This window comes from Haemorhous mexicanus, chromosome 2, assembly GCF_027477595.1.
Source record: "Haemorhous mexicanus isolate bHaeMex1 chromosome 2, bHaeMex1.pri, whole genome shotgun sequence".
Classification (NCBI taxonomy): domain Eukaryota; kingdom Metazoa; phylum Chordata; class Aves; order Passeriformes; family Fringillidae; genus Haemorhous; species Haemorhous mexicanus.
The window spans coordinates 27,106,727-27,132,587 of record NC_082342.1 but is presented as its reverse complement, the minus strand read 5'-3'; the positions used below and the strand labels follow the sequence as shown (position 1 = coordinate 27,132,587).

At 39.4% G+C, this 25,861-nt stretch overlaps 1 protein-coding gene across 21 annotated transcripts in view; it reads left to right on the top strand.

Annotated features, from left to right (window-relative positions):
* Positions 1–25,861, top strand: part of ZBTB20 (zinc finger and BTB domain containing 20) — a 448,287-nt gene that overhangs the window by 79,833 nt on the left and 342,593 nt on the right. For 19 of the 21 annotated variants that reach the window (XR_009485256.1, XR_009485261.1, XR_009485257.1 and 16 more), the window contains exon 3: positions 12,947–13,068. The exons of the other annotated variants lie outside the window; for them this stretch is intronic. The gene's annotated coding sequence lies outside the window, so the exon portion shown is untranslated. The remainder of the gene's footprint in view (positions 1–12,946; positions 13,069–25,861) is intronic. 21 annotated transcript variants of the gene reach the window in all.

Genomic DNA, 25,861 nt, shown 5'->3' with positions numbered 1-25,861 from the left:
GCCTGTCTGCTGGCCTGCAGAGGGATGTGATATAGGCATGGTAGGTTTTCGTTTGAACCGTGCTCCAAATGCATGCTTCAGTGCTTATCTGTTGTTGTTGTCTTCTTTATCTGAACATAGACGGCACTAGTTGTCAGGTACTGAGGGTAAATCTGATAAAATTAATAGAAACCAAAATATGACATAATCATGTACATTCAGCATGAGTCCCTTGATTTATTTTGTGATCAGAGCTTTTTGTTTCCTCATCTAGAAAATTGTAATAATTGGTGTTTATCTCATATTGCTATACAAAAGCAGTTATGTTGTAAACTCTCTTTTCATGGTCGTCCCTGTGTTTTTCTGTTGTAATTTCCTTTTCTGTCTTAAACTTGGGTTATAATCTGTCTCTCTATAAGGATCTTCTGAATTCATCTCCTGACATTAGTTTGGCTATCAAATCATTAAAGGGAATAAACTGAGATATGTGTGTAAGTCTGTGTGCTTCTTTTTGCTGTCTTCTGTCATGCAGGCAGGACTAAAAAAACTTGAAAGTTGACATCCCTTTAGTGGGAACTCTCAGTTTTTATTCAAGAACAAGATACAGGAGTGTTATTCCTTAGGAAAGTATTTGTGGTCTCTTTGGTTGGCCTTGTTTAGCACCATTCTTGATACCATCTCATCACTGCAGTGAGGAAATTGCAGGTTTCCTCCTTCTCTGCAGGTAATTCGGCAAATTCCTTTTAATATGGCTCCACTGTTTCTAAAATTAAAAAAAATGAGATCTGTAGGACTTAATATGTCAGTTTATAACATGTTGTTAGCTGGCAATAGCAACTGTGCTGCACAGCACACGCAAGTCAGGGGCTGGATGTTTATGAAACACATGAGAATAGGTGTTGCATTTTCTTATGTACTGCTTCATTTTACATAAACTGTATAGCGCCAAAAACACCCACTCAAAAATAAAGTGCAATAGAAAAATGGCATTCAAATGTTAAAGATATGACTTAAAGCTCTTGCAGCCAAGTACAAGAAAGTTGAGAGACTTATTCCGTTTATAAATCGTACTGTTGTCTCAGGTGTTCCAGCTCATGCAGTGGAGAGGACAGACCCCAAAAAGAGGATTATGTGAGATGCTACATGTAGGTTCAGTAAGATGAACACAGTGACCTGAAATTCTAGTGGAAGTACGTATGAGAAGATTCTCTCTTTAATTTCTAACTTGCGACCACCATATTTTAATTCATTCTGTAAATGACTCCTGTGTTTTTAACATCCCTGGATTCTAACGGTCTGCAAAATAAAATTTCCCCTGTCTCAGAATGGTATCCTTGCTTTGTTGCCATTGATGATATCTGCCTTCATATGCCATGATACGTCTTTCAGTGCTTCTTCATGAGTGGAATTGTAGCAAGATGATGTGCTTCACTGGGAGCCTTGCTACACCTGAATGGCTTGGATTGTTCAGGAAATACCAGACAATTTCCTCTTCCATAGGCTCCCTGGTGAGACTCTGGGGTTAGCAAATACATCTTGAGTTAGTCAGGGTGACAGTACACAAGTGGGAAGTGACTGCATTGGAAGCTGAAGACAGAAGAGTTACAGTGACTTTAACTTGGGTCGCATCCAGACATGGTTTTAGAAGGAGGAAAGGAGAGAAAGAAGTCTGCCTCTAGGGTTGTGAGCATGGGCAGACCCTTTCCTTTCACCCTGTAGTCTCTCATCATGTTGGGTTGTGTTGTTGTGGTAGGTTTTTTGTTTTGGGAGGGGAGTGAGGGAGAGCTTGTTCCCAGTGCTGCATCTTCCACATGTCTAGACACTGATATATAAAGACACTTAAAGGGGTAGTGTTCCTTCTGCTCTGTGGTTCCACCATTGTAGCAGGTAGTGAGTGATACCTGTTGTCATATTTCTGGTCCTTAAGTTTACTCAGAGCCTAGAAAAAGTCCACCTTAGCACTTGGATATACATTGACTTTTACCTTCTGGCTTGGGTTATTCTAATGCATGTCAAATGGAGGAAGAGGAAAAGGAAGAGAGGCCATAGAACGAGGAATGTAAAATCATCTAATAAAGCGACATCAGTACACGATATAAAACTGAAAAATTAATTAGAAGATGAACTTTCCTTCCAGACTACAGAGTCTTTTCATCCTGGCCTTCCCAAGTAGCCACCTGTTCCATCGCTGAGTTTCCCTGTCAGTGTTTCAGAGGACGTGCAGCCCTAGATAGCATTGTTACTCCACTCTTCTTTGTGTACGGCGCACAGCTTGGCTGTTCTGCTTAGTCACTGGTCGATCATGTCTTCAAACAGTCCATCAGACATGCCTCGCTTCAGTAACAGTGCTTTGAAAGATAAAATAGTCTTTCAGTTCGGTGCTGAAAGTTCACTTCTGTTAGAGAATGTGATCATTCTGTTACAGTGATACTGTCTGGGCTAAATTTACTCCTGTTTGCTGTGTTATCATTCTCCTGCTCCCTTTTGCTCTGCTGTTGATCTGCATTGAAACTTCATAGCAAAAAGTTCTCCTAAGAAGCCAGACCTTCAGAAAACAGATTTCCATGGGTAATCTTCTTCAGTAGTTGAGGGTCACCTTGCCCAGTCCGTGGCTGCAGCTTGCTTTTTTTTCTCCAAGCTTAACTAAATTGAAAATTATTTGGAGACGCTGAAGCTAATTGTCCTAATTAATACAAGTGGGCCCAGGTGGGGATAGAACTTGAGACCCGTCAAGTGCTATGGGTAAAAAACCTCCTCCATTTGAGAACTAGGTAGTGAAACAGAGAAGTTGGGGATCCCTAAGGTTGTGATATTCCTCTGATAAGGTTTTGAGTTTTTTAGTTTGTTTTTAATTTCTGCTTGGATTGTTGTGTAATGTGCTGAACATACGGATTTTTGGATATTAGAGGCCACATCTGCGAGAGGGAGGTTACCGTTCATTTCAAATAAGGAGCACTGAGTGGTTACTCCAGCCTTGTAGCTTTTGTTGATTCTGAAATAGTTAGTAGTGCATTTCATGCTGTGTCAGAATGTGCTAGATTCATACAGCAGCTGGAGATGTATGGATTAGCCACCAAGTGAAGAAGTACAAGGGAGAGTGCAGGATTTTGTTGTGTTTGTGCTAAGTTGTAATTCTGAAATGAAAACTATGACAATGCTAACAAGATGCATGAAGGGGTATCTTGTTTTAACAGGAGCTTTTCATAGAAATGGTAAAAAAAAAAAAAACTTGGAAATCTTTGAAGGTGTAGTTTTTGCGTAAGGAGATGGCAGAATATTATGCTCATCTAACAAGCATCTATCATTTCATTGCTATTTTCTCTGCTCCTTGATCATCCCTCTCCATTTCTGAGATACCTTTATTTCGGTAGCTGTCACTGAAGACTTCTACTTGCTCCCTTGCATCTGACAAAGATTCTAAACAGGGCAGATTCTGGTTATTGACTTTGAGAGTAGATTTTAGCCCAATTTGCATAGATAAGATTTGGCGTGCTGTCCTGTCCCAAGTGTCTGTTCAGTGAAAAACATGCAGCTATCTGTGCCTCTATCATTTTGTTTGCCAGCAACCTGGCAAGAAAAACTCTTTTCAAGTTCTGACCTGGCTGATGGCTATTTGATGGCATAGAAAAAGAGGAAATAAATAGCAGTTGAAGTAGTCCAAAACACATTAATTAGGTAAGGATTTAGACTAACATCCTGCATTTCCCTGTCACCTTCAAGAATGCCATTGAACTATACTTCTAACCACCACACCTTTTTTTTTTTGTACGTGTGGATTTAAAGGCTTTGCCCTTGAGGAAAATGACTTCCCTAACCCTGGCAATAACACAGTTAAAGGTATGGGAATAGGTCAGCCAGTACCTGTTATGGTCCTGTAGCCACAAGACAATGCATCTTCCCCTTCAAAAAAATCTCGCTGCAGTATTATTGTGTGTAATCCATGCTGATTCTAAAAGCAGTATGAATTGTATACATCTTGCACATCAGTTTCAGTGTCTTAAAAAATGAAGAGTTTTTTTTCCTTCTTCCACTTCCTTTGAAGTTTTAAAGCAAAACTTGCTGGTGACCCACTTTTGCTAACAGTTCTCTTAACTAACCCCTGTACTCACTTATACATTTTTTTTTCTCTTCCACCCACTGTCTGTCTAGCCTGGTTTAAAATTTTTATATATGTACTTTTAAAAAATTGATTAGTTGGAGAGCTGCCCGTTCTTCTGCGCTGTATAATAAGGATTTAAAAACTGCACACTGAATTCTGTATAGTGTAATTAAAACTGACCCAGATTTGGACCTGAGAACACCAGGACTTAGCCAAACTTGCCATGAGCTGAGTTCTGATGGCAGATGGAAGCTAATGAGGACACACTACACTCCAGAATTTCCCAGCTGCTTGGCCCCTTTTTGTACAAACAAGGTTTGGAGTGAAGTCCCAATCCCAAGAGCATGTTTAAGCAAATGTACTGCACCCAGTGTTTTGGGAAACAAGGCAGTGCTGTCGGACTGCTTCAGGAAAATTTTGAGGCATTATTTCTAATGGGCTTTTACTGTGTATCTCAGTGTCATGAATATGCTCTCTTCCATCCTGTCCTAGTCTGAGTGTGATCATATGGTTCAAACCCTATATGAATACCCTCCTCCCATTTCCGTTGGGAGGGTTTCCACTTTAAATTAATGGAGTCTTAAGATCCCAAAGTATTGGGTCTCCCTTCTCCCTGTGGTTCCCTTAAGTAGATTCAATGTCCTGGGACTATTCAGGCAGATGTAATTGAATCAGTTTGAAGCAGCTGTAGCTGGCATGTGGTCTCTCAGATTGCTAGCACCTGCTTGGTTTGGTTTTTTTGTTGTTTGTAACTCACTAGAGTGAAAATAGTGCCAAAACCAGCATTGGTCTTGGAGCTGATAAAGCACTCCAGCTCCTCTATCCCTTTCCCGTCCTAGCCCAGACACCTCATTACTGGTGCCTGCAATAATGTTGTTGGTAGCAAGCAGAAACAGGTTTATGCTTCCCCTCCAACTGCCTCCCTCCCCTTCAAGCCATTGCACTGCCAACACCGACTCTCTTCTTCATAAGCAGTAAGACTTAATCGTGCTCAGGTGTGCAGAGCGTCTGTGCCCTCCTTAGAAAATTGGGCAGCCCATGGTTTGCTGGGTCTGATGCAGGCAGCACCAAATTTATCTGCTGCTCTAACAGTTTCACTGCTGGCACGGCAAAGTTACTGTTCTTCATGTGTAACAAATGACCAAGGAGTCCTGGGAGGTTCTGTTCAGTTCTTCTGCTCCCTTCCTCTGGTGTTGTGCACATAGATTCTGGTTACTGTGTTCCTACTCCAGTCAAACCTTTAATATGGTAAGATTTCAGAAGGGACCATGAGTCACTTGGTTGCCTCTCTGTATCCTGTGAGTTATTTTAATCAAAGTTTCAATTAAACACAGTAGTGCACTTGGCCAAATACAGTAACAACACACAGTGGTGTGGTTTTCAATGTAATATTACAAGATGGCATATTGCAACGTTAATTTTTTTAATATATCCCTCCATTGACTTCCCCTTAGTTTGTGCATATAGTTTATGTGTCTCCCTTTTATTTTGTTCATCCATGCCCCAGAGATAAAGGATGTATCTGGATTTTTAATTCCAGCTGTTTTCATATTGGGTATTAGCCCCACATCTCACTTGCTCTTTTGCTCTCTCTCCCCCCCACCTTTTTTGGGTATTACTACTTATTTCCAGGGTGAGAGGGTTTTGTCCTCAGCTGATGTATGGGACTTGATTGTCTCCTGCAATAGTTTTAAAAATTGCTATTTTGGGGAATTAAAAGTCAATTCCACCAGTGTTCCAGGTTCTGAAGCTGTTTCTTTATTTCTTTCTCTTCTTTTAATCTACATCTTGTATTTATATCACAATTGTGAAAGGTTTTGGTTTGTCTGTAGATATTTGGGCTGTAGACAAAGTCTCTCTTCCCATGGAATATTCCATTTCTGCTCCAGCACGTGTGTTAATCAGCAGGTCTCTGTGGTTTGCTGAGCTCCGGCATTTGAAAGGTATTACTGAAGGCAACTTCTCTAGGGCTCAAAATACAATTTCAATTTAGTGGAAGTTAAATGCCAGTTTAAACATATAGAATTAATTTGGTTTGAGATTTTTGCAGTATATAGGAGATGTTTCCCTTTATTTATATGTTTTACAGTACAAAATACTCCTGGTTTTTCCTTTTAATTTGCATTGTGTGCTTACATACCCTGATAAACTACCTTGTATAATGTGTAATTGTGAAAGTGGTGCAGCTAAACATTTTAATAGTTGTCTGATGGAACTACAAAGGAAAAAAGGAAAATGGAATTCCAATCAAGACAGAATTGTTTTTACTAATCCAGTGAGATAATGTCACTGCTTGATTTTTCTCTTTTCCTGTTGTGATTTGTAGTGTTTTGTTTGTTTGTGAACTTATTTTGTTTTCTTCCAGTCTACACTCTGTCTTTCTCACTCCCTTTTGGTTAGTCTCAAAATGCCTACCAATAAAAACATCCATGTGTAATGATAGCTTTTGCTACTCTTTGTAGTCTGGAAGTGTTGCAGCTGCAGATATCATCTACTGAATAAAATGTCAGCCACCAGTTCTAAGAGGGAAAGCTACTAAGGCTTAAGTTAAGCAACAGACAAGGACTGTGGCTCTCAATTTTTGTAGATAGTATTTTAAACCATTTTTGCTATAAGCAACACTTTTTGTGAATTAAATAATGGAGAGTAAATATGGAATATTTTATCTTTTTCAGATGTTTTGAGTGCCTGGCATCCTTTGGTGAGATCAGTAGGATTACAGAAGGGAAGCTGTTCTTGACACCACAATGAACATAGCACCCATGAATATCTAAATAAATAGCAATAGCAAATTAGAAAATGTTGTTTGTATGCAAAAATACTCGGGGGTGTAGAGGGACAAGCAAAAGAGTAAGTATGCAGGTGTCTATCTTAGGATTTCTTAGTGCCATTTGTAGCCAGCCAGAACAAGAAAGCATCTGCCACTCTTCTGGTTGTCTTGAAAATAAATATAATTTTAGGTCAGCAGCAAGTTCTAGCTGATATATTTTATTTCTAGAATGCTTTTCTTTTCTCATGTTCTAAAGTTTACTTTAGAAATGTAGGCACTAAATAATTTTGAATCCTACACTAAGTACAAGAGGTAGTAGAGAACCAGCAGGATTTATGTTCTGAAGAAGTCTATCTGGCATAAGCGAAGAGAAAAACATATAGATGTTCTTTTCAGTCTGCTAACATCCTGACGATGAGTTGCAAATGAAGTGGTGTTTATTGTGCTGAACCATACTTTTTGTACATTTAATTTGAAGGTATCCATTCAGAGACTGTACATCTCTTACTTGGATACAGATAACTGATCAATTTTATGTGAAGCATGCTAGCTTTTTGTGCCTATGCAGTACAGCGCTTTTCAAACTAAGATGTATTAGTAACTAGCACAGGAGGGTGACAGAAAGGACAACAAAGGAAGTTAATAAATTGATAATGAAGCGGGATTATAGAGGATTGAGCATGGATATTAGAACCATTTCAGACATACTTTTTAATCACTACCACTCCACTCTGATTTTGTCTAGTGGCACCACCCTGAAATGTATTATTGAGTATTTGGTAAAAGACCACTTGACTAGTCACTGACTGGCAGGCATGTCCACATCCTTGACAGGGGTCAAGAGGTTAAATGAGTGACAGGCAAGATTCTTCTGTTTACCATGCAGTTGGCCTCTCTAGAAGAGCCTTTACTTATTGAAGTTGATGAAAATATTTGGAAAATTTGCAGTACGGTGTCTGATCTACAAACATATCTTTTATTGTCCAGGCTTCACCTTCCATCACTGCATCCTAAACATACAAAGTTAAGAAATTGGTGACCAATTTAACACTGAAGTGAATATAAAAAGATACTGTATTGTGCTTCTCATTAACAAATAAAACTGTGTAAGCGAATCAAACTAATGCAAAGTACAGAGGAGGAGATGCTAACAAAAATGAAGTGTGCTTTAAATCAGAGAGAATTTTCAAGAAGAAATCCCAACCCAATTCTTCCTGTTCCATTGACCAGGCAGTTTCTTAAAAGAAGTATAAGCTGTCTCATACATACTTAGAACATACAACTCTTGTCCACTTCCCAAAGCTTCAGTTTTTGCTTTTCCCAAAATTCTGTGCTTGACAACTGGACAGAAGGCTATGCTGAATTAAATTTTATTGTTCTGGTGTTCTCCATCCATTTGCAATGCACATAATCAGGAATTCAGCTATGTCCCAAGAAACCCGTTTAACCTAATGAGAGCAAATGGCAATGGGTGTTCCTTACCCGAGACAGCAGTGCCAACATTTCTGCCTAATTGGGACATATTTGGCTGGTTCCAGTGCTTCAAGTGGTTTTTAAACAGGTGTTTAATGGGTGTGGGATTCTGAACTCTGCCCTTTTGATACAGCAATTGCCAAATAAAGATTAAAAGAAATAAAAAGATCTAATACAGAATAATAATTTTTGTCTTTGTATATTTATTCAGCATAATTTTTACTTTAAGTCGCAGGCGGGTGGGGAGGTGTTTCTTCTCATAATTGAGAAAGTCCATTAAATAGAACAACAGGATGTCTAGCAGGGTGTCCTAATTAAAATTACCCTGTAATTTGAACAAAACATTCATTTGTATGTAGCTAAGGTTGACCTAAACCCCATCTAAATCAGGAAAAATTATAATACTTTTTTTTTTTCTGCTGAAAATGAAACTTAGCATTCTGCCAGCAAACAGCATGGTTCTGTTATTATACAGTATTCAGGAGTAAGGATTTTCTCTTCAGTGTTCAAAAAATAATGTTTTGAGTAAATTTTACAAAAGGTTTCTCTCCTACCTCTACCCTTTGATAGTATTCATTCATGGTTGTGTTTCTGTAGTATTTGAAAGCAGAGACAGTTTTGTTCTGTGCATACTGTAAGTCCATCTGAAGCCTTTGGTCGTGGCCAGTGTACTGGTGAACTAATAAGCAACTGAGATAGCAGCTGCTTAGCAGGACTGATTGGCTCGGGCTTGACTTTGCTCTCTGCAACTCCACAGTTTCTGACTGGCTTGGAGTGTGAGCTGGGTAATTTTGTTATCTCAGGGAGTGTGGGCCTGCATACATAATCCAGGCTGTCTGCACAACTGAGGAGATTGTACACTCCGTGTAAAAATGACCTGCTCATGCTCTGGCTGTCATGCTTTGAAATGCTGCTGAGGCAAATTGTATTTAATATAATTTATCAAATCTAAGTGAATGTTTGAAAGAACTAACTTCAGAAATATAAGTTGTATTTAAAAGGAAACTCGCAGCATCCTTAACTTGACAGAGCTGCACAAACTGCAGCTTGTGGATGTTGCTTCCAGGACACAAGGTGGTGGAAGTTTCTTTACTAATTTATTTATTTATGCACACTTTCTGGGCAGGTTGGAATGGGGAGGATTTTCAAAAATGCTCAAAACTGGTCTGAATATGCTGCTGATGGATTCAACTTAGACTTCTTTGCCATAATTTAAGTGGAAAGAGAATCACACCCTTGTTCCTTTGGATAATCCCATCCATATGTACAAAGAGTGGAACTTGATAAATGCCAATGCCTTATTTGGTGCAATAGGACTTCCACTGAATTATTCTTCTGCTTAAACCAGCTTTTACATTTTCATCTCTCAGCTTCAGTAGAGTATATAACAACAAAAGAAAGGGAAGGGAAAAATCTGATTAATGATTTGCTTAACCAACTTTAAGCTCCAAAAGGATTGTTAAGAAGATAAAATTTGAGGCTGGTGTTGTGGTAATACATTTTTCAACTGATCAAGAGCACTTGAATAAAAAATATTCAAATGTTGGCATAATACAAAATTTTAGATTCCCGTCATTGTTTTAAAGACAGTCAAAACTGATGTGGGCACCTGTTGTAATGTGGAAAGAGTAAAATTAATTCAATCAAACAGGTATTGGCCAAGATTATTTTATATGTGTGTCTACACATATATGTTATCATGTGTATATTTAAGTATGCATGCTTTCCAATGGACAGTTATTTTGCAAACAAACATCTTCAGTGGCACCACAGGAAGAATATATGCACAAAGGGGTTGTACTGGTAACTGTGCCTTAAGGGCAGTTGAAGGAAAATGGGAATCTCCTGTTGGGGAAACCAGCCAAGCCTCTTGTCTAGGAGTTGCATAACTTGAACATGTATAGGTTTGCGTAACAGTCCGTACAGCTGCCTGTGGTTGATAAAATTACTGTAACCATCCTGAGAGTGCTTGGAAGGCTGTAATGAAAAATAGTAGTTGTGTGGATGCCATTGCTTCAGACTCAAGTACGCTGGAAAGCATTGTTTTGTTATTGTGGAACAAAAGTAACCAGTTCTTATGCCTGGTCTGGTGTCCTGCCCTTGAGACCTGGTTTTAACTCGGCAATACAAATTCCAGCTGCAGTGCTGAAAAGGTGTGTGTTGGTTGTTGAGCTGGTGAAAATGGGTGAAGATCAGGTGTCTGCACTGATTCTTTTTCTCAGTTACTTTAATTTCCAAAGATGCTGAATCTCCTGTGGGTGCTAACTGGCTAGTGAAGCTCTTCCTTAGTGACTCCTTCTCCTGAAGATATTGTGGGTGGTGGTGTCAGGTGATCCCTTACCACCAAAGGATTTCTCTTGTTGCATGTAAAATATTCCAATTTCCTGGAGCAGGGAAGCAAAAGAAAGGGAACTTCAGTGTGTTCTGTATTCAGCTGAAATCCAGATACCCATCCTGCACAGCCATTTGGTCAGAGTGGATTTAGAACTACTGAGGATTACAAAGTTAGTTTCCAGTAAGACGGAATTGATGTTTCTTCCTGGAAAGCAGCAAAAGAAATGTGTAGTATGGCTACTGTAGAGATGTAAAGGAAGATTCCTGCTCTGTATTTCCAGGTGTTTTTTTCTGAAGTCCTTGAAAGATTTTTCAGAAGTTTCACCATCTTCGGTAACAGTGGTTCTTAATCACATGCTTTATCATTTGCCTTTGGCAAGAATGCTCAATTCTTTCCATTTGAGTGTGGAACCTTGCCTTATTGCCTCAGGGAAGTGTTACTCTGTAATGCATGTCACTTGAGGCTAATTCAACGTGCCACTTGGAAAATGCCCTTGGTGCAGATTGTAGCAGTGCACCATTATCTCAAGCTATTTTTCATCAGAGGCAGACTGCATCTGTTCTGTATGATCTCTGTGGCCCAACAGTTTATTTTAGGTTAGCATGTGAGGTGGGGTCTTTTTTACCGATAAAGCTGTGATTGGTTTGGCTTCCAGCTGTGTGATAAGAGTATTTCTCCCATGTCATACCAAAGCAGCCCTAGACATCACAAGGTCTACAGCAGCTTGAACTAATCAGTGATGATGCTGCTCTGTTGCTGTTCCTCCACTTGAACAGTTCTGCTGCCTCCCTAGCTCTAACCCCCAAGCTTTCTGCCTGGGTCTTGAGCTGCACTGAGGGTTTGATGTGGCTAAAAACACAGGGAAAAGAAGCCTTCATTCAGCTGAAATGTCCCTGAACCAGGCACTTATGCCATCCTGGCTCTAGGGTGGACTTGGGGACATGTGACAAGGAGAGGAAGGAGGTGAGGGAAGGTTGGGATTGTGACAGCTCCAGTTAAAATCAGCTTACATCATAACATAGCCATGCTTGGAAGGTTCTGGAAATGATAACCCAGTGGTTTCAGCAAGATACAGCTGTGAACATAGGATATGATAATCAGGGGAACTGTCACTGTGGAATTTCCTTCCTCCACTGTTTTCTAATGCATCATTTTGGTATACATCAGAAATGCTGAAGATCACACACCTCAACCTTTCCACCCTTGAGAAGGGAAAATGATATGAAGGCTTGATTAATTTCTTTTATGAGGTTTGGTTGTTGTATGTCACTAGAAGAAGATCAGGCAGAGGGGAAAAAAAAAGAAAACATTTTGTAAGCAGTAGGGAATTTTCCCCTTTGAAAAAGAGCTAAAACTTCATTAACATTTCAGCCAGCTTTAAATTCAAATTTGCATCTGAAAATAATCCATAGTGTGTTTTGAGTTCCAGTGAGTCATATCAGGGCGGTATCAGCACAAGTTTCTTGTGTGTACAGCTTGTGATGTGTCTCCTGTATGGTCAGTAACATTGGTATTGTGCCCCTCATGCCAGAGTGAGAATTCCCATGGAATTAACACTTGGCCTTGTGCTGATCGTACAAAACCAGTGTGTCCCCAGCCTCATGGCTGGGTGGGGCAAACTGAATGGAGCAGATGAGTGCTGGGTCCTGAATTCTACACCTGCTTTGTGTGCAGGCTCACTTGGCCTAGAGCTTTTTACCAAGAATGGTCCTATTCCATTCCATTGCAATAGGTCTGTTTATACCAGAAGAGGTTTCTCTTGTAACTCTGTAAATCTCTAATGTTCTCTTGTAATTTCTGTAGGACAGGCCCTTTGAACATGCCACCAGAGTTATTAGGTCATCTTTTGCCCATCCCTACACCACCGATTGGTGGTACTTTAATTTTTCTGCCCCACTGAGCACAAGTCATTGAGTTTGGTGTTGGGAGGAGGAGAGGTCAGAAGTGAAGCTAGCAGCTCTGATGTGCAGACAGGACAAATTGGAAAACTGCTCTGTATCCCTAGGTTTTGCACATATGAGAGCATGTAGGCATCTGCAGCATGCAGCCTGAAATGGCATTTTTTTCTGCAAGGTTTTTATGTGAAGTCTACATGGATTAGATCTGTAGCTGTCCAGAGCAATTGGTACCCCAACTGCAGAGCCTTTGGAGAAAAACACTTTGCTGATTGTATCATGCTGTTGGTAGGGCATGTGCTGGAGTTCCTGACAACTGTTTCTAAAGGGTTTTTCTTCTTGCAAGGTCTTAAAAGATAATTTTCTCCTCTTTTTTTCCCCCCCTCTCTCCTCAGGGAACTAGAGGGCTTGACGCATCCTTTACATCCGGCATTTACTCTGACCACAGTCCCTCCCTGTTCTCACAAGCGGAGCTCAGCCCTGCTTCCCTTCCTGTTGATTCCCAGTCAGCTACATGGTAAGTTTTCATTATCTCTAGACTTGTTGCCATGAGGTAAAGCTCTGGCAGACTCTCTCTAAAATCCATTAGCACTGGGCATTGAGGGCAGAGCACTTCATGCCCATCAGAGATCATTCAGTTGCATTCCAGGCTGACTGCAAGGAAAGGAAGATAGTATTGAATTAGCATTGGAGCTGAACTTCAGCATAGATTGTTACAGGAATAAAATATGAAGTAAAATATATGACAGAATTAAATCCATCAGTTCTAATAAAAGAAACAGAAAAAAGCAAAGAAATATTGGACCCTTAAATCCCATTAACCAGGCCAGAGAGAGAATGCGTTAAAAGGAAGCTGCACTGTATCTTTTTTCATTGTTTGATGAAATAATCTTTTTCACCCTTTAAGTAGTGTGTTTAAAACTCCTAGTATTTCTGAAACAAAGGGAATATACAGCCACTGAGCTAGCTGGTTTTTATACCTTCCTTTCTGGGTATTGTCCTTCAGTGCAATACAGAGCCATTTCTTTGTTCTCACAAGCTAGCAGTTAAATTGTATGTAAATGTATGCAAATTAGATGCTGTCTAATAAAGAGAGTCATTAGATGGAAGAAATATTTAGTTTAGGGGGAAAAAAGAGAAGAAAGCAGGTGTATTTTGCAATAGAAAAATGTAAGATTGCAAAGCCCCTCAAACTTTGGGTGAAGGCTTTTTATAAAGCCATTAAAATATTTTCTAAAAGGCTTGCCTTACTCTTGGTCCTATTTTCTGTGTGGTTTTTTGTATGTGCACTTCTGTGTTCCTAAAACTCACTGGCTGTGCTATACATACAGACATATAAGTATTGTACTCATAAGTATTTTATTTCTTTAAATCACGTAGCTATGAATTTACACACACGTACCTTGTACTAGGGTGTGTTTTCTGCTTACTGAGTAGATAGAGGTGGAATTCATGTGGTAAATTTTATTTTCATAGATTGATTTATTCATCCTATGCCATGACTGGGTACCATTTCTCACTAAATCCTCTTCCTCCATTTTGTCAACCCTCTTATCAACAATTTTAAAGCTTTATTTTTTTCCCCATTTTATTTATTCCTCAGTACTCAGTGCCAGATGCATTTCCATTCTTTCACTTACATTTTCTGCCAAGTTATCCCTTTTGAGGTACGGATCTGATTTAAGCCTGAAGCAGCAGTGACCTTTCTAAACATGAAGTTGCAGCTTTACTGTCAGGGGTCATAACACTAAAATGCTCAGAATGTGAAGCTTTGTGTCATCCAAAACTGGAGATTCCACACCTATGGGTGGAGCACTTGTATCCATCTAGGTTCTGAAAGATTTAAAATACATGAACCTTATTTTCTTGCCACTTCTAAGGAGATGAAATTTGAGACTTGTCTCTCTGTACATTTTGAATTTCTACTCCTGATCTTTCAGCACTTCTGTTTGAGTGGACCAGTATACAAAGGTGATGTGGCTCAATTATCTTCAAGTCTTTGTTGTATTTTGTTTCTCATGAGCAGTTAGCATGGTTTCAGGCAGAGACAATAGCTGTATGTCAACTTGCCTATTTTTTCTGTTGCAGTTTTGCAAGTCTGGAAGTCTAAAGACATATATGTATATGTGTATAAAATATATGTATATAAAAATAATGTTGTTTAAATATTTACATACAAAGCCAAAGGATTGGCTTCCTTCCCAGAATTACTGGAACTACCTTCTCCAGGAACATTTGGACTTGAGAAATCTCTACAGCAACACATTTTTACTGAGACTAAGCAACTTGTGAAGTGAGTAACTAGCTCTGCACCCTTCATTGTTCATATGGGTTCTTTAGCTTTGAGTGATGGAGAGACCTCTCTGCATGGGTAGTTCATTTCCAGTTAATTATGATAAGATTATCTTTTATTTGCCATTTCCATCCCTCAGTTCCTCATTGGCTTATTTTATGAGAGAGATCTTACAAGGGAAGCTTGGACAGAGTGGGAATATTTTTGCCACAGTTCTAGGACAGGTCCATTCCGCATCTGAGCAGTGTGTGCAGTCTGGGCACTACATTCCTCTGGACAGCCAAAGAGCAGTCAGAATGATCACTCAGAACAAGCTGACCCCCAGCTGCCCAGTGTCCCAGCCACCCTGGCCTTAGCAGTCAGCAGAGAAGCCATAAAGTGTCTGCTAACCAGTGGGAAATGTAGGCAGGGTGATTGTAAGGGCATGGTGGAGGTTTGGCAGTGAATATTTCAGGTACTCTTGAAGGCATGATAGAAGATTGTGAGGAATGCAAAGGAAATCTTTGCTGTAATTTAAGGATTCTAGAGATGAGGTTAAATTGAGAAGTAACATGGGATATATTGGTGACTAGGAGGGATGAACCCATGTTAGCAAGCAGAAAATGTTGGTGTTTTACTGACTCACTTGGGGCACCACTCTTCTAAGCTGTCTGGTATTGAATGTCCAGGAGAACTGAGTCATAAGTGATGCAGGTACTTAACATGGATTTTTACACAGAGTTTGCAATCTAGGTTGGTGCAGTTATGCACATTCTTCAGATTTTTGGAGGTGGTGATTAATCTTGAAACCCTAATTGGGAGATTTACACTGGACATGGAACAGGCTAGCAAACAAAGTACCTTCTGTCTCTCACATTATTGATCAGGTTGCAAAAATACACGTAGATGAGTGAAACTCAGATGGGGGGAGAACAATGTAGACTTAGGGGCGGAGATCTGACAAATTCCATACTCCTTCCCATGCTTCCTGTAGTCTGGAATAATTGTTCGGGGCAGGAGAGAATTCAGTGCCTACCTAGTTTTGAGGCTATGCATCTTGCTGCCTTATCCATCTCAACAATAAAAATAATACAGCTTTCCTACTCTTGAAGTACATTACAAGCATATATATGCATTAAAATGTGTGAGGCTTCTGTATCTTGTGATGATTAATCCAATAACAGTACTGTGCACAGATATGGGAACCAAACCCCTGGTGCATCAGATCAGGCATCCATCCTGTTAATGTCTTCAGCTTCAGCAGTGGGAGGCACAAGAAATCCTAAGTTGTAATAGTGGAACAACTAATTTTTTTCGTTAGTGATCTTGATAGTAAATGAGAATTTTAAAAGCGGTACCTCTCAGGAGCTTGTGCAACTTTAAAGAAATAGTTTTAAGAAATAAAATATGCCACACTAAACTAATCCTAGAGCTAACAAACAGGCATTGGGACTAGCAGCTTTTGCTATTACCTACTGCTTATTATTGTTATTATTATTATTTCTTTTTAATTATGCAAAGTGCTAATCAGTTTGATTATGCACAGTGCTAATCAGGTTAATTATGCAAAGTGCTAATCAGTTATTCTCTAAGCACACGAGGAGAGCAGAGGTGCTGGCAGTGAATGGTGGTTCTAGATGGGGGTAGTCACGGCAGTCATTCCTTATTAAAAGAGGAGTAGGTGAGATGATAGGGGTTTTTGCTTCCATTAAAAAGTAAATAATAAAAAAAAAAGAAAGCCGTGAGGGGGATAGTTCTGATGGGGTAATTCTTCTTTCACAGCAAGGCAGACCTCTTTTCCAAGTCAGCTCATGCTGTTGGATAATTTCTGTAGGAGTTTGAGTGCACTGATTTGGGCAAATGTATTGCAGGGAAGTCTTTTAATGGTAAGGGTGCAAGGTGTGCCCACTTAATAGGTTGGGGTGCATAACTAGAAAAATCACAAATTAAGGGAGTTTGGTCAATCTAACAGAGTCACCTTTTAAGCACTGGTAAGTGGGGTAGTGATAATGTAAGGTGGATGGCAGTTGTTCATGTGTTATTATGGCTGAAGATCCTGTATGCGCATACAAAATGTGCTTCTTTCCATGTATTGCCTTTAAAAGCTGAAAGAATGTAGGGTTCCTTATCAGTGGAATGTATGTTAGGCTGTGTTTCTTCTTCCCCTTTAGCACTAAATTAAAAACTAGAATTCTGGATTCCTGTGAAACAAGATCTGTTTTCTCTACGCTATGTTCTCCCATCAATTACAGAAGATTCAGTGTGTCTCTCTTACTATGCTCAGCGTCTAATATCTAGCCAGCATTCCTTATTTGATTATGTTTCAGTATTGGTGTGGGATACATAAGCAGTACTTTTTTCAGTTAGTAATGGGGATGACATTCCCAGAGCAGAAAGCTACTTGCTCATAAAAGTCCTGGGTAAAGGATCTTAAGAGATTTTTGGAGTCCTTAAAACAAAAGACTGTTTCATATAAAGCCATCAGTACTAGAAGGTTACTACACCAGCAATGCGAGAGAAATTTTCCTTGAAAAACTAAGCATTGATGGCACTAACTTATGGGGCAGCATGACAAACTTTAAAGTGCATTTAGGGTAGGAAGTAAAGCAAAGAATCACTAATATATGGCCTAAACCAGAGCCTGAAAATTAATAATCTTTCCTTCTTGTCTTCTTGGCTTTGTGACTACTCCACAAGACACTGATCCTTAAAACAAGTTTACTACCAAATATGTGGTCACAGATGTTCATCTAGTCTTATAAATTCTTTCTGGTGTTAGAAATCTAGACAAATCAATCATTCAGCATCAAGTCTAGTGACTTAGATCTGGAGGAGGGGAGTATGTGATGCAAATAACCTAAGTGAGAGGTGGACACACCAGACACAGTGTCCTGAGACTCTGCAAGCTTTGCTGTCTGAGCATCCACTTCTTTTCAAGTGGGAGTCAAATCCTGAGAAAAGAAAACATGGAAGGTTTCATTTTTTTGTGGATATTTCCCTATAGTATCTTAAAGCTTCTGTAGAATCAGAAGACCTTTGGAAGGCCAGCAGCATAAACTCCCCTACATAGTATTTGCATCTTAGAATATAAATCCACCTGAGACATAATCATAACTTCTGTTGAATTTCACCATCTCAGATGGCTGTCCTGACGAATTGGGGAACTAGAAAAGCAAAACTCACATTCTGCTCCTAATCCTACTGCTGTCTTTGTAACCCTGATAAATTGCATTACCTTGATGGCAAAGTATGGTTAATGACACAGACCTAAGGCAGTGGAGGTGGTTTGTGAGGCAAGCATATTGTTTGCAAAGTACTTTGATATCTGAACTAAAGGGGTTATAGAAATCCTGTGTACTGTGGGGAATTGTATTAGTAAGAATCATCACCAAATCTTGTGATATTGTGTAAATTAGTGCAAGATGGCACCAAAATAGTTTGTGTATTCCTAAAGAGTGAAATAAGTGTATGGAGAAAACTCAGTTGCCTTGACATGAAGCTAATGAATTAGCAGCAAATAAGGAAACCCCAATAAGGAAATCTGTGCCTTCTGTGCTTGAAGAAGTGTGCCCTGAGTGAACAGGGAAGTCAATTGTTTGTATGGCAGAAAGTCATTGCTTCAAAACTCCTTTTGCATTTTCTTGAGGACCTGGTGTTCAGAGGTGCAGGCTAACTGCTACTCAGCCCAGCAGGAGCTGAGTCTGCTCATTGGCATTCACACAACTGAGAGCTGGTGGAGAATTAATAACAATAAGATTTTAAACGTTCAGCCTGACCTTTTAAAGTTACTGACCTGCATTCAGGTTACAAATACACAGCAATTTTCTCTTGAGCTGCAAAGATTCTAAATGTTAAATCAGTAACTCAATCAGACTAGCAGCCCTTCTCCTCCCTGTTCTCTCGTGCCTAGCTGCCATGGCTGGAGTAAAGGAACAAGAAAACTATCTAAACATATCCATATCTTACTGTGACACCGGTACTTGGAAGAAGCCCCACTGACATAAACTAACACAAAGTGACACATTGTTTAAAAAGTTGTTTCGAATGTCTTCTCCCATTGATCTTCTTTAAGGAAGATAAATAAACGCTGTGTGTGGTGCAGCCAGATTGAGTATTTTTGCTCCTATAAATGTTTATACGTTCTCTGGCAGTTGTTTGTAATGCTGTTTGTTGACTGTAAATTCCAGACCTGCATGTTTTTAATGTATACATTTACAGGAGCAGTGCAGTTTGGGGAGTGCAGTCAGGGTAGTGCCTCTCATGAACACTACCAGGTGAATAGTGGGAGGTTTGTTTTTCTCCTCCTTCCAAAGTAGTGAATTTGTCTTTGCAGTCCCAGTGAAAGGGATGGCTGTGGTGGCAGGAGCTTCAGTAAAGCAGGACTTTCAGGTCCATGAGGAAAGCCACATAGGATTTGTCTGGTAGCATCAAGTTTTGGGGCTTTTTACCTTTTCATTTAATTAACAAATAACTCTATTGCACTGTCAGTTCATTCAGTGGTGATGAGGATGATGTGTGTTTTCTCTCATGAGGAAGTGACTGAGGTTGTTACAGATGACAAAATTCCTGTTGGCTGAGACCCCTCCCACCCCTCTGTTCCTGTTTCACAGTTCTCTCTCCGGTCTTTGAAAAAAACCGTCCCTTTCTCGCTTATTGGTATTACCAGCATCTTAATCCCCAGGGCAGTGGGATTGCATAGAAGATTTGGGGAATGATGCAGGCACTTTCTTCCACTAAACTGAATGAGCATAGCTGCCTGAACATAATGTATGTGTAGGAAGAGTTCAGCTTAATCAGTCACCATTTCTCCTATTGGGTGGATTTTCCCTCAAACCCATGCTTCTGTTGTGTTTGTGTAAGTTAAAATTATATGTTTTGGATGTTCCAGCTTGCCTTGCGCTTTCCTTTCTGCTCTCTCATGCACTTTATCTACATTTATTAGATGCTGGTTTCTCTGCCTTGCAGTTACCATCACAGATACCACTCTCAATTGAGTACGAACTTTATTAACATGTAGCAAATTTAAATTAGTTTAGTAGCTTTAAACATAAGTTTTAGGAGAGCTGTTTCTGCCTCAGGTAGGCTGTTTATAAATCTTCTACTAGAAAAAAAGCATTTGGTTTTGGCCAAGCTAAAATCTTCTGATAACATCTAAGAGTTCTTGTGTTTTCATGGCTTGGAATAAAATCAATTGAAGGACCTTTGTGGCAGGGAATTTTGGTTTTTTTTAATTCTACTCTAGGCTTGTGCATCTCGCCACCCTGACAATAGCTGTTCCATGAAAATAAGAAGGACCTACTACAATTATGAGCTTCTTAATGAAGCCTCTCAAAGGCAGAGGTCTGTCTGGTGGTCCTGCAGCTCACCATGCTGTTGATGGCCACAAAGCCCTGATATGTTGGTATGTAGAAGATGCTCTTTTTCACTTGGCTGTTTGGAAATTCAGGGAATTAAATGCATGGGGAGGAAAAAAAAGTGAAATAATATTTCATTTACCTAAAGTCACACCTGTGAACACTGGAACTGAAATTGACAGAGCAACCTTAATTCAACTTTCCTGTGCTTTTCCAGTTTTTATTTTTTTCACATGCTGGTTTTGGTGGGAACCAATTTTCTCGTAAAAGACCTGACGGACCTGGTCTGTGGTAGAATAATTCCAGAAATTTTTTAGTAAGAGGCTGTCTTCTTTAGGGCCAGTTGCCGCACTTACTGCAAACACTGAACATTGTTTAGTAAATGAGGCAGAACATAGCAGAAAAGAAAAGGGTGCTTTTATTCTCAAGATTATGGTAAGAGCATGCATGTGCTTAAAGCAAAAAAATGTGCTTGAATTGAGTTGCTTGTAAAATCAGACATCTTTTGGTGGGTTGCAAAGCAAGCTAGTGTTTCTGCTTTCTCTTACCAGTTCACTTATTTTTTTCAACTCTTCATTTTTTCTACCTTTTAAAACATTCTGTTTGATTTCCTTTCAAGAAAAAAATAAAGTCAATACCAGTAGTTACAGCCTACCCTGGTCTTGCATCACTTTTCTGGTATGTGAAAGACTTTTGTTTTCCTTTTTTGTGTTTTTTTTTTTTTACTTACTTTCCCTATGAAATTGCAGTTTCCAGGATTTTGACTTTCAGTTGGTAGGAAATGCACTGTGTTCCACATTTATTCACTGACAAAAGTGCACACAACTCTTCCTGACACTTTGACAGTTTAGTGGGAGATGCAGTTCTAGGTTGAATGTGTCTGTCTGTAGCCAGGTCCATTTTCTAAGCCCTGGGAATTCAGCTGTTTTCTTGCAAATTCTTTTTTTCATATTTTATTACTTCGGAGTGAATACAAAGAGTGCTTGTTTCTTTTTTTCTTCTTTTCTTTCTTTTTCTTTTTTTTTTCCCCTCCAGTTGACACAATCAGTATTATTTGAAGGAAAAAAAATTACACACAGAATGGAAAATAGGGTGGGAAAATGTAATAGGAACTGCAAATCTTTTCTGTCTTGTCTGAGTAAATGAGAGCTGATGAGAGATGCCGCACAATGAGGTCTAGGAAATGCTTGCTGAACTGGTATATAAAGATTGTTTCATTTTGCTTCATTTCATTTTACTGTATTGAATTTGAAAGGGAAAATTGCAGCGGACATGAAAGTTTGCTGTAGAAACACCTTCGGTTGCAGTACCCTTGACGTGAACCTGGGCAAACATGAAAAGGAACGTTAAATAAAGTAGTGTATGAATTGTGTAGGTGTGCTTCAGAAGCTACTTTTTGAAGAGTACCCTTTCACAAAGAGTGGCCCTGCCTCTCAGGTTATTCTGCTACTTCTGTTTTAATCTCTTAAGGTGTCATCTTGGGTTGTCTTTTGGTTTTTTTGTAATTTGGTAGTGGGGGAGAGAAGTCAAAACCATACTGTTTTGCAAGACTATGTGATAGCATTTTTGAATGCTGCTTTTCAAGAAGACTGGAAGATTATTTCTTCCCCTATATATGCCCACCCTAGAAGTTCTTCCCTTTTCAAATGAGTATAACTCAAGGGAACTTGGTTCTAGGTGGAATTCTACTACAGCAATGCACTCCTCAACAGACAATTTTACTTTTACCTTGCATGTTACAAGCTGCAGTGCTTCTGTCCAACTGGAGTAACTGCGCATTGTTTGCTGGAAGGAGCAGGTGTGAGTCAGGTTAATCTGAATTTTTTTTTCTTGTGCTACCATAGGCATTGTTAATTCTCAAAAAATGAAGGATTTTTTATACCTAAGTCCCTAAGTCAAAGTCAGTTGACTTTGAAGTAATGCATCACAAACAGCAAACGTTGCTGCGTAATAGCTCTGACAATGCACAATATAAGATTTGACACTCCTGCCAGAGCCATTACCCTTGAGAGAGATCTTTGATGATAAAACATCTAAAAATTAAACTTTTTTTCTAATCTAAATATGTGAATTGTAATGTTCAGAAGCAAGATTCAGCATCCCTGTCTCTTCAGAGTACAGTTGGTGTGTTCTCATGGCAGGTTCGTGTCATGAGCTGATTTAAGACTCTTCTGGAAAAGCTTTTTGCCATCTGGAAACGTCTGGATTTCTGTGAGGTAGGCATGCTTGGCAAGCATTTGCCTGGAAAGCATTATGCTTTGTACACACCTTCCCTAATCAAAGTCCTAGAGAGTGAAGAGGTGGGAGTAACATTGGTGGGCACTGGAAGAGAAGCAAAGGGGGTTGGTTTTACTTTTCTCCAAGCAAAGGGGTGGTTTAATGGCATTGTGTAACATAACTCTTCTGCTACTCTGAGGGTTAGGGAACGATTGTGTAGGTTATTTAATTCCTCCCCCCTCCACCCCTGCCATTAGCACTGCCTCTAAATGGAGAGCTGCAAGTGCAAGGGTACCCATAGGGGTATCAGTGTCTCTGGATGTGACTCATCCCAAGGAGCGTCGGTCAGCTCAGGATCTAAAATCTGGGTGTTGCTGAGTCCCATGGATTCATGATCCTACTTCAAGCACAATCCACTTCTTTTCATGGCTGTGGTTTTGGAAGTGGAAGAGTTCCTCATTGGCTTTTTTTTCCAGATAAACTTCATAGGCTGAGACAGGGAAATCTTGGATAACAGAAGAGAAGTGACAAAACCAAAATTCTTCTCGACCTAGGAGTGGATGGCTCATGGAAAAGGGACAAAGTTTTCCCAGTGTCATGAGTAGATGTAATGGCTATGGAGTATTAAGAAAAGATCTAAGAATTTAAAAGCTGATTAAAATGCAGAACATGTTGGGATATTTGGGGGATGGGGTAAGGCAATCACTCTTTCCTGTAAATTTTTCTAGGCTGAGTCTTTATGCTGTGCAGTCTGACTAGCTATGCTATTTCATATACAATAGTAATTCAAGGAATATTCTTTTTAGCAGAATAAACAAATTTTTGCTGCTTGACATGTGAAATGTTTGTGCTAATAAATTCCACAGACAGCCTCTTCCCCCCCCAGTATTGTTTTGTCTGATTATACAATCTTGAAAGTTTAGAATTGACTGGTTTACTGTAAGAAGCATTAAGTAAATGTAATCTCCCTATTTTTAATAACAGAAGCTCAAATTTCATGTGAGATCACACCAGTACTCCAGTGTAATTAAGTTTATGGTTTTCTTATGCACTTCAAATGCCTGTGATGTGCAGTTAATAGTATTTTTCAGACAAGTATTAGGACACCTCAGCAGTGATGCCAGTGTGGGATGGTGTCTAACAGCAGTGCAGACACCACAGAACAACGGAAATTGCAAGACCCTCTTATAATTTGTCTAAAAATATGCATGCCAGCAGAGCTCTTTTTTTACCTGAGTTTAGAGAGTGATAAGGCTTTAAATTAGAGTGAAGCTTCATAAATGAGTCAGTCATGAAACAAGATTTTCAAGCTTGTCTTTAAGTCCAGTGTGTATTGAGAGTGAAATATGGCTGGATATCAGATCTTCTGCAACTTGGATTTTTTGTAATGGATGTACCCCAAGTCTGTTTTCTGCTATGCAGATTTTTGCCATGAGCTGTTAAAAGACTGCATAGGAAGTTCTGGAGAAAAGCTTTGGATGAACTTTTCATCTGTTTACATAAATACAGATACATTTTTTGTTTGTTTGCTTGCTTGCTTGCTTTAAGGAATCATGATTTTTCAATACCAGACCATTCTTTTTTGTATTTCTTAGGAAAGAAAATAATACTGAAGATGAGTAAGAGTTCCAAAGAAGTGGGCTGGAATAAGTTTAAAAAACCATTTTATTAAAAAAATATTATATTTAAACTGGTGGAGATTTTTTGTTTACTTCAAAGAAGTTTTGATTTTCAAATGTTTTGAAGATGAGGGCCAAAATTTTCATTTCATGTGGAGGAACAATGTTTCTGACTTGGCTCCATCTGACATGCTTGTTGAACACTGAAACTTAAAATTGTACATACTCAGGCTTGGATGTAGAGCTGAATCTGCACATACAGTGTGTGTGACAGCTCTGTAAATTAGAATAAGACCTGATTATTCCAATATCTTGGACTGTCTGGGCCTGAGTCTGCAGCATCAAGATTTTGTGATTCTTGAGATTCGGCTTGGTTGAGTATAGAAGAGTTGGAAATGAGCCCCTGATTCCTTTCTGAAATTATTCCCTCTGATACAATGGGACTGTCAGGCTTGCTGAGAGTAATGGCAAGATCTCACATGTCAGTAAAGCCTCTCCTCCTTTGGAAAGCTGAAGAACAGCTTGCTTTATGTTAGTTTTTAGGGACACAGCAAAGACCAATAGGTGATATGTGGCCCATGTTTTCAGTTACCTTTCCAGCTCCTGAGCTAACCCCTGTGCTGTGTTGTGGGGACAGCAGATCTGGGAAGTCCCTGGCAGGTATCCATGGAATAGCCCTTCCCTTATTTTATTAAAACAGCACATGCAAATGCTAACCAACTGTTTTGTTCATGCAGATCTTTGCCCATGCAAATTTAGACTGCTGATTTCCTTCATTACACATAAAGAGGTTGGAATATCCTTTTGAGTGGGAAATAATAGCCAGGATAGTTCAGTAGCACCACTTTTTATTCTGTTTGCTCCTTAATCAAACGAGAACCACGCAGACTTCAGTGTGACTGATGCGGCAGTGAGGACTACGGGGTTTGGGCCCACAGGTATTCACTTGTGTCTATCCTATGAGGAGCTTTCTTTGTGTGCTATCTGCCTTTTAGGGGGACTCTTGGAGGCAGCAAGCAGCAGGGTTGGGACGGGCAGTGGGAGTACTTGCTGTGGCTTCAACTGCCCATTGCTGGCTGGGAAATGCTAATTGACATTTGAGAGAACCTACTCTATATGAGAAAGTGATGAGTGAATGGAAATTAAAAGAAAAGGTTTGAAAATAGAGCTGTAATCAATCTAGCCCTGTATCTCAATAAGCCAGGGGCAGTATTTCATAGTGAATTTGGGGCAGATATTGCAGCAAGTGGCACAATAGCAGGGGGTCTTCCCCCCACTCCTTCCTCCCCTGCCATTAAATCTACATTTGGAAGGTGGATGGTGCTGACTCATAAATTAAATTGGGGTAATACATACAGTGTATATATATTTCTGTCACTTTGTCTCAAATTAAACACGAACCTTCTCCCCTGACAAGATGATAGAAAAGTTAATTGCTCGCCCTGGCTTTAAATTGGAATTTGAATTTGCAAAATGCTAAAGGTTTATGAGATCTAAATCATGAGGAGCTTAAATTACATTCCTGTGATAAAATATTAATAAATCAATTAAAACATAAGCCGAGTATAATATTACTTTTTTTGTAGGAACCTTGAACACAATAATTCATTAGAGTGTGCAGTAACAATTATTGTATCTTTTTTAATTTTCATTTTTATTAGTTTCTCTTTTTTTAAACTGGGGAAAAGGCAACATCAGATGGGAAAACACCACACAATGGTGGAATATTATCCTGGTACCAAATCTAGTCATCTCCTAGTAATGATGCATGTACATACAAAAGCATTTGAACACCCTGAGCTCCACACATTGCAGCATGGCTCCACTATAACAAGACTTACTCACTGA